Source organism: Erinaceus europaeus, chromosome 3 (assembly GCF_950295315.1).
Source record: "Erinaceus europaeus chromosome 3, mEriEur2.1, whole genome shotgun sequence".
Classification (NCBI taxonomy): Eukaryota; Metazoa; Chordata; class Mammalia; order Eulipotyphla; family Erinaceidae; genus Erinaceus; species Erinaceus europaeus.
The window spans coordinates 44974041-44990762 of record NC_080164.1 but is presented as its reverse complement, the minus strand read 5'-3'; the positions used below and the strand labels follow the sequence as shown (position 1 = coordinate 44990762).

General features: G+C 41.1%; 1 protein-coding gene and 1 pseudogene across 17 annotated transcripts in view; one reads left to right on the top strand and one right to left on the bottom strand.

Annotated features, from left to right (window-relative positions):
• DYSF (dysferlin) overlaps positions 1-16722 on the top strand; it is a 272723-nt gene that overhangs the window by 41188 nt on the left and 214813 nt on the right. The gene's annotated exons all lie outside the window — the stretch shown is intronic.
• LOC132537470 (monocyte to macrophage differentiation factor-like) lies at positions 1280-4390 on the bottom strand (annotated as a pseudogene).

Sequence of the window (16722 nt, the reverse complement as noted above, 5' to 3'; positions counted from 1 at the left end):
CTCTCCCCTTCTCTGTCTTCCCCTCCTCTCTCCATTTCTCTCTGTCCTATCCAACAACGACATCAATAACAACAACAATAAAATAAGGGCAACAAAAGGGAATAAATAAATGTTTAAAAACAAAACAAAACATTTATTTATTTATTTACTATTGGATAGAGATAGAAATTGAGAAGGGAGGGGGAGATAGACAGGGAAAGAGTCAGAGAAACATGTGCAGACCTGCTTCACCACTCATGAAACTTTTCCCTGCAGGTGGGGACCAGGGACTTGAACTAGAGTCTTTGCACACTGTAATATATGCGTTTAACTAGGTGTACAACCTGACTCTAGATGATGGGAATTTTCATGTGACTGGTCCAACCCCAAAACTTTTTTATTCTTTATCCCTCTGGGAGTATGGACCCAGGATCATTATGGGGTGCAGAAGGTGGAAAGTCTGGCTTCTGTAATTGCTTCTCTGCTGGACATGGGCATTGGCAGGTTGATCCATGCTCCCAGCCTGTTTCTGTCTTTCCTTATTGGGGCAGGACTCTGGAGAGATGGAGTTCCAGGACACATTGGTGAGGTCATCTTCCCAGGAAAATCATGGTAGCATCTGTAACTTGGTGGCTGAAAAGCAGTAAGATATAAAGCAGAACAAATTGTTTAATAATCAGGAACCTAAGGTAAGAATAAAGCAGATGAGATTTGGGGGTTTCCATTTTGGAAAAAGCTAGGAAGTCTATTTTAGGTATATTCCAAGGGACCCATGACTTTACTAATTTTTGCCTGAGCTGGACAGCTAACATGCAGGTGGGCTAAAGGTTTTGACTAGGGAGATGGTGTCAGAGTTGGAAATAGGACTAGAAAGCTGGATCAGGGAGAAGAGTAGCTCCCAATTATGGGAAAAGTATATAAATACTGTTAATCATGAACCCCATCAATTTCATCTGGGTCCCATATTCAGCTGTGGGCTGCGATGAGGAGGAAAGAGAGAGGAGATCCTGATAGGAGAGGGAACACAATTCTTTATTCGTGGGCACCTCAGAGTTGGGTGAGAGCGCAGTGGTTCGGGCCACATGGAGCTAGCCAAAATGGCCACCTCGTGCAGCAACCTTTCCTGCGTCTAATCACCGAAGTGAAAAGCGGGCAAGAGAGAGGGCAAGAGAGCGGGCAAGAGAGAGAGGGGCGGAAGAAGAAGGGCTTTATAGGGCAAAAACCAGGAGTTTCGAACTGGGACAGGATTGGTTGGGAAGGGCAGTTCGAGAATATCATATTAACTCTCGTGGAACTGGCTCTAGCCTGAGGGGACAACATGGTGGAACAGGCACTCCAAGAATGTCCCAACTCTCGCAGGAACTGGCACTAGCCTTAGGGGACATCTGCACAGCATTCAGCACAAGAGCCTCTGTAACCTCTGTATCCCTGTAGGTCTGAGCTTGCATTCTGTGGTCACAGCTAGGAACAGTCTAGGCTGTACTCATTTCAGGACTCACTGCATTTCTTCTTCGAGTGGCAGAATATGTTGACCCGCAGAGAGCGGGGCAGTTCCTACCCTTGTTGTTCCACATTGAGGTCAAGGCCCACAAGAGGGTCCATAGTGCTGTTCATGATGTCCATGATTCTATAGACAGCTAATGAAAAAGTGATAGAAAGAATTTTCTCTTAAAAAGGAAGCTTTGGGGATTTGGGCGGTAGCGCAATGGGTTAAGCGCACTTGGTGCAAAGCACAAGGACAGGCGGAAGGATCCCAGTTCAGGACCCCGGCTCCCCACCTGCAGGGGGGTCGCTTCACAGGTGGTGAAGCAGGTCTTCAGGTGTCTATCTTTCTCTCCCCCTCTCTGCCTTTCCCATCTCTCTCCATTTCTCTCTGTCCTAACAATGACGGCATTAATAACAACAACAATAACAACAACAGCAACAACAATAAAAAGAACAACAAGGGCAACAAAAGGGAAAATAAATAAATATAAAAAATTTAGAAGAAAGGAAGCTTTGTTATTACACTGACTTTTACAACATTACCTAGTAATTTAGAAAAACCATGTAAAACCTGGAAACTCAAAATACAAAATTCTGGTTTGTAAACATCAGTTGGCCAAGTTTATTCAGAGTCTTTCATGATAGTGGAGTGGGATGAATAATTAATTCACTACCCTATTTACTTGTTGTGAGAGGGAGAAATCTAGAACACAGCTCTCATACTTTCACAGTAATTATTATTCAAAATATATAAAGAATATCAGTTCAATCTATCTCTCCCTCTGCAATTGCCAGCTTTTTTTCTCTTTTCTGTTCCTTTTTTTTTGCCTTTAGGGTTATTGTTGGGGCTTGGTGCCTACACTATGAATCCACTGCTCCTGGAGGCCATTTTTTCCCTTTTGTTGTCCTTGTTGTTTATCATTACTATTATTATGGTTATTGTTGTCATTGTTGGATAGGACAAAGAAATGGAGAGAGGAGGGGAAGATAGAGAGGGGGAGAGAAAGATAGACACCTGCAGACCTGCTTCACCACCTGTGAAGCGAACCCCCTGCAGGTGGGGAGCCAGGGTCTCAAACCAGGATCCTTACTCCAGTGGTTGGGCTTTGCACCATGTGTGATTAACCCGCTGCACTACTGCTCAGCCCCTGCAATTTCCAGCTCTTACTCTACTTCCAAGTGCCATAATTAAAATAATACTGGTTTGGAGACAATAGTACAGATTGGTCATAAATGCACATAAAACCTGTCTTTGATAAAGATATTTCCAGATGGCATAGTAATGCACTGCAGCTGCTGTGGCCACAAACAGGTGCCATATGGCATGGGCAAATGGAATGATGCCATCACTCTGAAAGAACACAACTCCCATGCAATATACTAAGTTCCCAAAGCCCATCAGTGTTATTCTGTCAATAGAGGGTGGAAAAAACAAACAAAAACAAGAGGTTTTTTTTTTTAAAGAAACTATAAAAAATTTTTTTGTTGCCCTTGTTGTTTATTGTTATTGTTATTATTATTGTTGCTATTTCTGTCATTGTTGTTGGATAGGACAGAGAGAAATCGAGAGGAGGGGAAGACAGAGGGGGGAGAGAAACACAGACACCTGCAGACCTGCTTCACCGTTTGTGAAGCGACTCCCCTGTAGGTGGGGAGCCAGGGGCTCGAACCGAGATCCTGATGCTGGTCTGTGCATTTTCCACCATGTGCACTTAACCTGCTGAGTCACTGCCCTGCTCCCACAGAAGAGGTTTTTATGTTATTCCTATAACTGAAGAGGTAACTGCAATTCCTCCAAAGTCTCCAGATTTTCAAGACAATGAAGTAGCTCAGCATGGACAGAATCATACATGAATTAAATTTCAGTCTCTTAGTTCACTTGGGTTGCACATCTTGATTTGTCCAGGCAGTTTGGTCACAGGTCCCACATTGAAAAGCAGCATGTGTGCTCAGGTCTAAAATGTTTACGATGACAGCAAATGCATCCAGACGCAGTAGTTCATTTTAATAAAACATAGTCCTTGGTTCTCATCTTCCTCTTTGAAAGTTTTCTTCCCTGCTAAATACACCCACACCACTCCATTTATAATTTACATCTTAGCTTCAGTTGTCACTTCTCTTTGTCCAGCTCAGTGTGTCTATATTGATTGTTTTTTTTTAGATTTCTTCTGCTTGTGTGAACTTATAGCTTCCTTAATGCTGACACAGGAGTAGGACAACTAGAAGTGACCACCAACATCAGAGATCACGCTGTATAAACAATTTCTAGGCCTTCGAGGTGTTACCACATCTTTTTGTCTTTGAGCTTGGGCATTCCTTAGCTTAGCAGGAAGTTAATAGTTGCTTGTGTTTTAGTATCAATATAATAACTGTTTGGTCACCCTTGTTTTTCAGAGACTAGTTATAAGCTTGGGTTGTCATTGATGTCACCACCAAGGCTGGAGAAAATCCCATTGTGAGATAGAAAAGAGTTCAACCACCATATACTTTTCATGGTGGATAAATACATAAATGGTTCCTCCAGCTGCCACGAGTCAAATAAACCAATGCATATGAGATGCCAAGGGTCCACGTTCACGGAGATTTAACCAAGAAGCAGCAATGAAGAAATAGATAACCATTCTATCACACATGTGAAAACAGTGTTCCACTTTTCTCAGGTGACTTTTTCCCCCCACAATACAATGTGAAACGCTGTGGAGGCAATGAAAAGGGCACAGAAGCCCATTCTGTAAATCCATGCTGTTACCTTCTCCTAGCAAATATCAGACAGCTGATGGAGGAGGGCACTGCCCACAATGGCCAGAACAATGAGGAATGCATGTGTGTAACAGTTAGTAGCCTGTTCATAGCAGGTTGGTTTGTAGTGGCCATTGGCTGGGGCCTGGTGGTTCATAAACCACTGGAATCGATTCTTAAACCACATTGATCCTCCATTCCACCTTGGGGGCCTGGAGCTCTGTCTCGTCAGTGCCGGTGGCTGTGGGTAGCCCTCATGGACTTGGGTGTTTTGGAAGTGGCACGAGTGCCTGGTGGACCACTCAGCTGGGCGTGACCAGAGTGGGCCACAGTGGGGGTCAGGACAGGGCCAGAGCCAGACCGGATGGCTGGGCAGGAGCGGGTATAGTTTTTCATCTCCCCACAACAGGTGTCTGCAAAAAACTTTCACCCCCAATCTCTTAGGTCCTTTCCCATCATCATGGACCAGGGCCTCAAGGTCCCCTGAAGCCATTATCTCCTGCTCCTTCTCCAGAGTCCTTTGCTTTGGTGTAATACCCTATACTCAGTCCAAGTTTTACAGTGTACATTTATTTATTATTATTATTTTTTAAATCAGATCACCGCTCAGCTCTGACTGATGGTGGTGTGTGGGATTGAACCTGGCTCTTCAGCGCCTGAGGCATGAGAATATCTTTGCATAACCATTATGCTCTCTACCCCACCCTACAGTATACTTTTCCTTCCTGTCCTTGTTTCTTACGTTTCACCTATGAGTAAGATCATCTGGTGTTCATCCCTCTCCATTTGGCTTATCTCATTTAACATGATTCCTTTCATCCAAGAAGATGACTTTATAACTTTTTTTTTTTTTGTCTCCAGGATTATCACTGAGGCTCAGTGCTTGCACGTCCACTGCTCCTGGAGGCCTTTTTGTTTTTTCCTTCTTCCATTTTATCAGCTAGGACAGAGAGAAATTGAGAGGGGAGGGGGAGATAGAGAAGGAGGAGAGAGAAAGATAGACCTTTGCAGACATGCTTCACCATGTGTGTAGTGACCCCCCCCCAAGGTGGGGAATCAGGGGCTCAAACTGGGATCCTTGTGAAAGTTCTTGCACTTCAGACTATGTATGTTTAACCTAGTGTGCCACTTCCTGACCCCTTAACTTTATAACTTTTAAGAAAAAGTTTTTATTAGTGATTTAATAATGATTAACAAGATCGTAAGATAGAGGGTACAGGGGGCTGGGCGGTAGCACAGAGTCTTAAGTGCACATGGCACGAAGTGTAAGGACTGGCTTAAGGATCCTGGTTTGAGCCTCAGCTCCCCACTTGCAGTGGGGATCACTTCACAAGCAGTGAGACAGGTGTGCAGGTGTCTATCTTTCTCTCCTCCTCTCTGTCTTCCTCTCCTTTCTCGATTTCTTTCTGTCCTATCCAACAACAACAACAACAGCAATAACAACAATAACAACAGTGACAACAAAATGGAAGAGAATGGCCGCCAGGAGCAGTGGATTCATAGTGTAGGCGCCGAGCACCAGTGATAATCCTGGAGGAAAAACCAAAACCAAAACCAACCAACCAACCAAACGAACAAACAAAAAATCGGGGGTACAATTCCACACAGTTCCCACCACCAGAGTTCTGTCCCATTCCTTCTATTGGAAGTTTCCCTATTCTTCGTTCTTCTCTGGGAGGATGGATAAAAATTCTTTACGGGGTGCAGAAGGTAGAAGGTCTGGCTTCTGTAACTGTTTCTTTGCTGGACATGGATGTTGGCAGGTCGATCCATATCCTCCAGCCTGTTTCTCTCTTTCCCTAGTGAGGCAGGACTCTGGAGAGGTGACTTCAGGACACATTGGTGAGGTTTTCTTCTAGGGAAGTCAGGATGGCATCATGGCAATGGCTACAACTTGGTGGCGGAAAGGTGATAAGATATAAAGCAAATTGTTCATTAAACTGGAACTCAAAGGTAGGAATAGAACAAATGAAACTAGAGGTCTTCATGTGGGAAGAAGCTAGGAAGTCTGTTTTAGATGTGTTCCATGTGGCCCAAGACTTTAATAATTTTTTTTAAAAAAATTTATTTATAAAATGGAAACATTGACAAACCATAGGATAAAAGGGGTACAACTTCAAACAATTCCCACCACCAGAACTCTGTATCCCATACCCTCCCCTGATAGCCTTCCTATTCTTTAACCCTCTGGGAGCATGGACCCAGGGTCATTGTGGGTTGCAGAAGGTGGAAGGTCTGGCTTCTGTAACTGCTTCCCCGCTGAACATGGGCATTGACAGGTCGATCCATACTCCCAGTCTGCCTCTCTCTTTCCCTAGTGGGGAAGGGCTCTGGGGAAGTGGAGCTCCAGAACATATTAGTGTAGTTGTCTGTCCAGGGAAGTCTGGTCAGCATCCTGCTAGCATCTGGTGGTTGACAAGAGAGTTAACATACAAAGCCAAACAAATTGTTGACTAATCATGGACCTAAAGGCTGGAATAATGCAGATGAAGAGTTGGGGGGTCCTCCATTTTGTAGATAGCTAGTAGGCATATTTTAGTTAAATTACAAAGGGCCTGTGGCTTTTTTTTTTTTTTTCCTTTTTCTTTTTTTCCCCTGAGCCTGAAATCTGATATGCCAGTGGATCCAAGTTATTGTCTGGGGAGATGATGTCATGGCTGGAAAAAGAACCAGAAAGCTGGATCAGGGAAGAGAGTAGCTCCCTAATATGGGAAAGAGGTATAAATATTGCTGACTGTAAACCCTATTGATTTGATGTGATCTGGGGCCCATAATCAGCTTAGGAGCCTCTGTGACCTCTGCATCCCTGTAGATCTGAGCTCACATTCTGTGGTCATGAGTAGGAACGTTCCAAGCTGCCCCAATATCAACCCATCTTCCTCAGGTGTAGCATAGAGTATGTTGTCCATCCTCCCTTCGGAGGATGGAACATTCTCTACCATTGTTGATCCAAGTGGAAGGCAAGGTCCTATGGGGGCCCACAAAGGGATCTGTTGTGTTGTTTCTGATAGAAATGACCGGTAACAAGGGAGAGAGGGATTTATTCAAGGTCTAGGCCCATCAAGTCTGTTTGGGAATCTCAGGACTCCCGGATTAGGGCCACAGCTGATGACTTTAGTATTTTTTTTGCCTGAGCCTGATAGCTAACATGTGGGTGGACTAAAAATATAATTCATATTTATCACAGGAGCCTGTGTAACCTCTGAGTCCTGTATTCTGTTGTGTTTACATATCACAATTTTCTTAGCCACTCATCTGCTGTTGGACATCTGGGTTGCTTCCAAGTGTGGGTTAGTACAAATTGTGCTGCTGTGAACATAGGTGTACATAGATATCTTTGATGGGTGTCTTTGCTTCCTTTAGATATATTCCCAGGAGAGGAAGTGCTGAATCATAAGGTCGGCCCATTTTTAGCATTCTCAGAAGTCTCCAGACTATTTACCTTAGAGTTTGGACCAAGTTGCATCCCCATCAGCAGCACAGAAGGGTTTATTTTTCTTCCACATCCTTGCCAACACTTTTTTTTTTGCTAGTGCCATTGTGTGTGTGTAATATATTTTATAATTTGTGTGTCCTTCAGTCTTGACAAAGTTAAACACATTTTCATGTGCTTATTCTCATTTTACATTTCTTCTTTATAGGTTGCCTACCCTTATAGTTTGAATTATTTGTCTTTTTTTCTTACTAATTCACAGTGGTTGTGTATTTATCTTATTAGGAACACAACTCTCTTAACTCTCTTTTGTACATGTGGAAGGTATTTACTCCCTATTTATTATCATCAGTTGATTTCTTTTTTTTACCACAGTGTCACCCAGGCTTTAACATTGTGTGTATTCACATAGATATTTAAAAAGGTAGTGAGATGGTTTGTTGTTGCTGATGGTGAAAAAAAAAACAAAACAACAACAAAACCTAAGTTCAGCCTTGAGCTTGCATGCCCCACTTTCTGGCATCCTTGTAGACTGTTTTGGGGACTAGAATATTTATGGTTCACCATCCTCTTGTTCTCAGCATTCTCAGAAGAGTCAAATGTATCCTAGATTTCAAAGATTTTTTTTTTTTATAGCTATTATATTTTGGAGTCTATCCAGCACATATCTAGGTTTCAGGATCATTTTTCTTTTGTCTCAAAATTGAAGTAGAAAACTATTTTAAGTTATCTTTGGGCAGACTTGGGGAAATCAGATATAGTACAGGCAGGTTAAGGGTGTGCCTATGAAATGTCCGTTGGTCCCAGATTTCCTGCCCCTCACAGCTGAGGGCTGGAGCCAGGACTCAGCCTGTAGTGTCTCCTCAGCAGGGCCCTTCATTAAACCTCCTCTTTCTTTTCCTCTCTCTCCTCTAAGGATGGGGTTCTCCAACTTTCTTTTTACATCTGACTCTAAATCCAGAAATCCAGTGAGAGGAAGGTGTGCATGAGCTAGTCATAAATAAGTTTGAGTTGTAGTATATGAATTTTTAGTTGACGTGTACTTTCTCAGGCTTTTTTTTTTTTTTTTTTACCAGAGTACTACTGAGCTCTGGACTATTCTTAGCTTAAAAGATGAAGGGTGGGGGGAGGAATTAACACATGGAAAACTTTCCTGGGCTCTTCTTGAAAAATAACTTTGAACTTCAAATTAATTAATTTTGAAATGACATTTTCAGATGTTTCAAAAGTACAACTATGCTCAGACTCATTTGTTAATATTCTGCTCTATTTGCCTTACAATTTTCCTTCCACTCACTATGACCTAGCACGTTATGATTGGGCCCTCCTCAATCGCTATCGAACAGGCCATGGCTGGTGCGCCGCTATGTTCTATCGCTGGGGAGCCAGAGACGACCCGAACTGCCCCTGCGGCTACAGACAGACTATGACCCACATAGTCAACGACTGCCACCTCTCCAGATTCAAAGGAGATCTCGAAACTTTACATCAGGCTCAACCTGACGCTGTTGACTGGCTACGGAAGAAGGGCAAACGCTAGAAGAAGAAGAACCTTCCTCCCTTCTATTCTCTCTCCCATTGGAGGTTAAATTATATATATATATATATATTTGCCAGATCACTGTTCAGCTCTGGCTTATGCTGGTGTAGGGAATTGAACCTGGGACTTTGGAGCATCAGGCATGAGAGTTTCTTTGCATAACCATATGCTATCTTATCAGAAGAACACTGCTCTGGTCTGATTGGACCTGGGTCTTTGGAACCTCAGACATGAGGTTGGCATAACCATTCCTCCAGGAATATAGAGGACTTAAGCAAATGAATTCTCCCCTCCCCCCAAAAAGGTTATAAACTGTTTCTTGGGCTTTGTGGAAGCTACATTAGCTAGGGGTGGCGAGGGGGGACACCTAGAACTTTGGTGAAGGCTGTGGTGACTTGCACATATGCAGTTTGGGTTTGAAATTATACCCCGGAGATTGAATAATTTTGTAAAAACACTGTTGAATTATTAAAAAAAATTGAACCAGGGGGATGAGTGATAGCTCATTTAGCAGAGCACACACTTTATAGCATGTGTTAGGACCTAGGTTTTAGCCTCCGGCTACCATATGGGGACACCATGCATAGGGGAAACTTCATAAACAGTGGGACTATGTCTCTCCTTTCTCTGCTTCCCACCTTGTGTAAAAAAGAAAAAGAAAAAAAATTAAGTGAGTATGCCAGGAGTAAGGTCAAGCAGGCATGAAGCCCTAGCAAAGTCCTAGTGGAAAAAAAAAAAAATGAACTCGATCAAATTGATAGGTTAGACTCCGTTTTCTATGACTGATGCAAATTGAAGATCTTGACTCTTTTTGTGATATGTTCTTAGGACTCTGAGGTGTCCCAGCAGGACCTACATAGGAATAAAGCAAGGCCTTTGGTATATAGTTCTGCCTGCTTTGTAATCTGCAGCAAGGTAGACAAGTCAACTTCTGCCCCCTCCTTTCTACTCCCCTCCCACCTCCCCTCCCTTTCCCTTTTCTCCCCCCACCCCTTCTTTCCCCAGTTTCCAAGTTCATAAGGTCACTAACAGTGCTTGCTCCATAGGGTTGTGTGCGATTCTATGGGATTCTGTGCGTGAAGTGTGTGGCCCTGTCCCTCCACATGCAAGTGGGAGGATGGCTGTGAGGACAGGGCGGGGACTGCGCTTTGTTGACATGCTTAGTGGGTTTTTCTTTATTTGTTGAGTGAAGAAATTGTAAGCTTTTCGCAGTTATATGTTCCAATCGAAACTCTTTACATGGGTGAAAAAAATTATGGGGTTATAAAAACAGAAACTATTAAAAAAATGGCAGTGAAATTCTCCCTGCCATTTCTGGCCCCCATCTGCCCAGTGCTCACCCTTCAGCCATAGGTAACCCCTGTTCTTGGGTTGTTTTGTATCATTCAAGTGTTACTGAATAATCACAAGGTAGATTCTGACTTTGTTTTTCTACATTAGGTAGCAGGTTAGACGCATTTCTGTGCTTTTCGCCCCCACTTAGTAATGTATCTTGACAATTTCCATGTATGATGTAAGTTCAAGTGCTTTTTTTATTTTAATTTATTTCTTTATTGGGGAAGTAATGTTTTACATTCAACAGTAAATACAATAGTTTGTACATGCATAACATTCCCCAGTTTCCCATTTAACAATACAACCCCCACTATGTCATTTATCATCCTTCATGGACCTGTATTCTCCCCACCCACGCACCCACCTCTGAGTCTTTTACTTGGGTGCAATATGCCAATTCCATTTCAGGTTCTACTTGTGTTTTCTTTTCTGATCTTGTTTTTCAACTTCTGCCTGAGTGAGATCATCCCATATTCATCCTTTTGTTTCTGACTTATTTCACTCAACATGATTTTTTCAAGGTCCATCCAAGATCGGCTGAAAACGGTGAAGTCACCATTTTTTTTCAGCTGAGTAGTATTCCATTGTGTATATATACCACAACTTGCTCAGCCACTCATCTGTTGTTGGACACCTGGGTTGTTTCCAGGTTTTGGCTATTACAAATTGTGCTGCCAAGAACATATGTGTACACAGATCTTTTTGGATGGATGTGTTGGGTTCCTTAGGATCTATACCCAGGAGAGGAATTGCAGGGTCATAGGGTAGGTCCATTTCTAGCCTTCTGAGAGTTCTCCAGACTGTTCTCCACAGAGGTTGGACCAATTGACATTCCCACCAGCAGTGCAGGAGGGTTCTTTTGACCCCACACCCTCTCCAGCATTTGCTGCTGTTACCTTTTCTGATGTATGACATTCTCACAGGAGTGAGGTGATATCTCATTGTTGTCTTGATTTGCATTTCTCTGACAGTCAGAGACTTGGAGCATTTTCCCATGAGTTTCTCAGCCTTTTGGATCTCTTCTGTGGTGAATATTCTGTCCAAGTCCTCCCCCCATTTTTGGATGGGTTTATTTGTTGTCTTCTTGTTGAGTCTGGCAAACTCTTTATATATGTTGGTTATTAAACTCTTATCTGATGTATGGCATGTAAAGATCTTCTCCCATTCTCTATGGTTTTGTTAATTAATCCTTTCTTAAAAAAAAAAAAAAAGAAACAGATGGATGAATATGGGATGATCTCACTCATAGACAGAAGTTGATAAACAAGATCAGAAAGGAAATCACTAAGCAGAATTTGGACTAGAATTGGTAAAAGACTCTGGGTTGGGGAGTAGAGTTCAGGTCCTGGAACATGATGGCAGAAGAGGACCTAGTGGGGGTTGTAATGTTATATAGAAAACTGGGAAATGTTATGCATATACAAACTATTGTATTTACTGTTGACTGTAAACCAGTAATTACCCAATAAATAATAATAATAATAATAATAAAATAAAAAAAAAGATCTTCTCCCATTCTGTGAGGGTTCTCTTGGTTTGGGTAGTGGTTTCTTTTGCTGTGAAGAAGCTTTTTAATTTGATGTAGTCCCATAGGTTTATACTTGCCTTAGTCTTCTTTGTAATTGGATTCCTTTCATTGAAAATGTCTTTAAAATTTATGTGGAAAAGAGTTCTGCCAATATTTTCCTCTAAGTATTTGATAGTTTGTGGTCTAACATCCAAGTCCTTGTTGCACTTGGAATTTACTTTTGTATTTGGTGAAATGCAGTGATTCAGTTTCATTCTTCTGCATGTCAACCCATTGTTTCCAACACCATTTGTTGAAGAGACTCTGCTTTCCCCATGTAATAGTCTGGGCCCCTTTGTCAAAGATTAGATGTCCATAGGTGTGGGGCCTCATTTCTGGGCTCTCAATCCTATTCCACTGGTCAGTGTGTCTATTCATGTTCCAGTACCAAGCAGTTTTGATGACAGTGGCCCTATAATATAGTTTGAGATCTGGGAGATCTGGGAGTGTGATGCCTCCGGTTCTGTTCTTTTTTTTTTTCAAGATTGTTTTGGCAATTCTAGGTCTTCTCTGGTTCCAGATAAACATTTGTAGCATTTTTTTCTATTCTCCTAAAAAATGTGCTTGGGATCTTGATGGGGATAGCATTAAATTTGTAGATGGCTCTGGGTAATATATTCATTTTGATGATGTTCATTCTTCCAACCCATGAACATGGAATATCTTTCCACTTCTTTGTGTCTTTTTCAATTTTTTTGAGTAATGACTCATAATTTTCAGTATACAAGTCTTTCACTTCTTTGGTTAGGTTTACTCCTAGATATTTTATTGTTTTTGTTGCTATAGTAAAAGGAATTAATTTCTGGATTTCAATTTCTTCTAACTTAGTGTTTGCATAGAGGAATGCCACTGACTTTTGAATGTTAATTTTGTAGCCTGACACCTTACTGTATTGCCCGATGATTTCCAAAAGCTTCTTGCTGGATTCCTTAGGTTTTTCCATGTACACTATGATGTCATCTGCAAATAAGGAGAGTTTGACATCTTTTCTTCCAATCTGTATCCCTTTAATTCCTTGCTCCTGCCTGATTGCTATGGCAAGAACTTCCAACACTATGTTGAATAGTAATGGTGATTGTGGGCAGCTCTGTCTAGTACCTGATCTGAGTGGAAATGCTTCCAGTTTTTCACCATTGAGTATGATGTTGGCTGTAGGTTTGCTATATATAGACTCCACTATCTTGAGGAATTTTCCATCTATTCCCATTTTTTGTAGTGTTTTGATCATAAAGGGATGTTGTATTTTGTCAGAGGCTTTCTCTGCATCTATGGATATGACCATGTGGTTTTTGGTCTTGCTTTTGTTGATGTGGTGGGTCACATTGATTGATTTATGTATATTAAACCAACCTTGCATGCCTGGTATAAACCCCACTTGGTCATGATGAAGAATCTTTTGAATATATTGCTGTATCCCGTTGGCTAGAATTTTGTTCAGTATTTTAAAATCTATGTTCTTCAGAGATATTGATCTGTAGTTTTCTTTTTTGGTTGTGTCCCTGTCTGTTTTTGGTATCAGGGTGATGTTGGCTTCATAGAAGCTGGCAGGGAGTATTCCAGTGTCTTCAATCTTCTGGAAGACTTTTAAAAGTAGAGGTATTAGTTATTCTTTGAAGGTTTTGTAGAATTCATTTGTAAAACCATCTGGTCCAGGACTTTTATTTTTGGGGAGACTTTTGATAACTGTTTCTATTTCATTAGGTGTGATGGGCCTGTTCATGTTATCCACTTCCTCTTTACTTAGTTTTGGAAGTTGGTAGGTATCTAGGAAATCGTCCATTTATAGGTTCTCTAGCTTGGTGGCATATAGTTGTTCATAGAAGCCTCGCATGATATGTTGAATTTCTGCGGTGTCTGTTGTGATATCTCCTCTTTCATTTACTATCTGATTTATTTGGGTCTTCTCCCTTTTTTGTTTTGTGAGTCTGGCTAAAGGTTTGTTGATTTTGTTTACTCTTTTGAAGAACCAACATTTACTTTCGTTGATCTTTTGTATGGTTTTCTTATTCTCAATGTTATTTATTTCTGCCCTAACTTTAGTGATTTCTGTCCTTCTGGTTGCTTTAGGGTTCCTTTGTTGTTCTTCTTCTAGGTCTTTAAGATGTGCAATCAGGCTGTTTATTTGTGCTTTTTCCTGTTTCCTAATGTGTGCTTGTATAGCTATGAACTTCCCTCTTAGAACTGCTTCAGCTGTGTCCCAAATATTTTGATAGCTTGTGTCTTCATTTTCATTGAACTCTCGAAACATTTTGATTTCTTCCTTGATTTCCTCTTTGACCCAGAAGTTGTTAAGAAGTGTACTGTTGAGCTTCCACATTTTGGCACTGTTACTAATCTTTTGTTGATTGTTAAGTGTTAGTTTAATTCCAATGTGCTCTGAGAAGATGCTTGGGATGATTTCAATGCTCTTGAATTGGCTGATGCTGTCTTTGTGGCCCAATATATGGTCTATCCTTGAGAATGACCCATGTGGATTTGAGTAAAATGTGTATTTCAGTTTCTTGGGATGAATGACTCTGAAAATGTCCAATAGTTCTAGTTTATCTATCTCTTCATTTAGCTCCCTTATGTCTTTATTGATTTTCTGCCTGGATGATCTGTCAAGTTGAGAGAGTGGGGTGTTGAAGTCCCCTACTATGATTGTGTTACTGTTAATATATTGCTGTAGCTCTTTCAGTAGACATTTGATGTATTTAGATGGCTTCTCATTGGGTGCATAGATGTTAATAATAGTTGTCTTCTTGATTGACTGATCCACTGAGCATTAAGTAGTGTCCATTCCTATCTTTTTTAATCTTATCTATTTTAAAGTCTATCATGTCAGATATGAGAATAGCTGTTCCTGCCCTTTTTTGTGGGCCATTGGCTTGTATGATTGTTTTCCATCCTTTCACTTTAAGTCTGTGTTTGTCTTGTTGAGTTAGGTGGGTTTCCTGTAGACAGCATATTGTTGGGTTGTATTTTCTGATCCATCTTCCTACTCTGTCTTTTAATAGGTGAATTCAAGCCATTGACATTTATTGATATCAAAGATTGAAGATATTTTAATGCCATTCTTGTAGAGTTTTAGAGTGTTTTGATATATGTACTATTTGTGGTGGTCTGGTTGTTTATAGGAGACCTTTCAGAACTTCTTTCAGGGCAGGCTTGGTGAAAGTTGATTCCTTCAACTGTTGCTTGTCTGAGAAGGTTTTGATGCCTCCATCTATTCTGAATGACAGTCTAGCAGGATATAGTATTCTTGGCTGAAAGCCTTTCTCATTGAGTACTCGATACATATCTTACCATTGTCTTCTGGCCTGTAGTGTTTGTATGGAGAAGTCTGCTGCTAATCTTATGGGTTTTCCTTTGTAGGTGAATCTTTGTTTTTCTCTTGCAGCCTTGAGGATCTTTTCTTTATCCTTATTCCTTTCCATTCTAAGTATGATATGTCTTGGTGTCTTTAGGTCTGGGTTAATTCTGTTTGGGACCCTTTGGGCTTCTTGAATTTTTATGTCTTTGATGTTGTCTACACTAGAGAAGTTTTCAGCTACTATGGCCTGGAAAATGCTTTCTTCCTCTCCTTCTCTTTCTTCCTCTGGTATGCGAATAATGCATATATTGTTTCTTTTGAAGTCATCCCATAGGACTCTTTTGTTGTTTTCAGCATCTCTTAATCTCTTTTTGAGATCTCTTACTTCTTTTTGAGTTGTCTCTAATTCATCCTCAATCTTGCTAATTCTGTCTTCAACCTCATAGATTGTATTCTCTCTGACCTGTACTGTTTTCTGGAGTTCATCTGTTTTGTTGCCCTACTCTGATACTGTTTTAGCTTGTTCAACTAGTTGCATTCTTAGTTCAGCGATTTCAGCTTTCAGCTCTCTAAGAACCATGAGATAATTAGTATTTTCTTCCATATTCTCATTTGTTCTTCCTGCATTTCTGGTTACAATTTTTTCAAATTCTTTACTCTCCTGTTATTATTTCCTTAGCTAATGTTTGAATGTTGAACTCATTATTTTGTGCTTCACCCTCTGGAGGACTTTTAGCTGGACTGTTGTCATGGTTTGAGTCTCCAATATTTTTTCTTGTTGTTTTAACCATTTTATATATTATGTTATGAGTTCCCTTTATCATTACTTTTCAAATTATTGATCACTATTGCCTGGATTGACTTGTTGTCTAAGTAAGTTAATTAAAGGGTTCACAGTGATGGAAGTTAACAGTTATTTCAATCCCTGAGTTGGAGCTCAGTGGTTTAAAAGCCTCTTTCTTTTTTTTTTTTTTTCTTCCCTGTAGGCTATGGGAGCCTGAGGGCTTTTAAACTATCAATAGGCTTCTTAGCTTAATCACTGACTCCTGACCAAGAGATAAAGCAGGGTGTGGCAGAGATAATCCAGAGGTTATGCAAAGAGACTTTCACAGCCCCTCAGCTATGCCACCGAGGTATAGGTCTTCTGAGTTTCCTGGTTAGATCTCTGTCCCCTGGTGTTCCTTCCTGTCGCTGCTCCAGATTCTGAGGGTAGTAGCAATGGAGACTCAGAGTTGCACTTTGTGAGTCTCTGGGGGGTCCTCTCCTCCCTTCAGCTGTCCCCTTGTTGGTGGAGCAGACTGGAGGTGGTGTCTCAACTGATAAACTGCTGATCTGTTAGCAGTCACTTAATC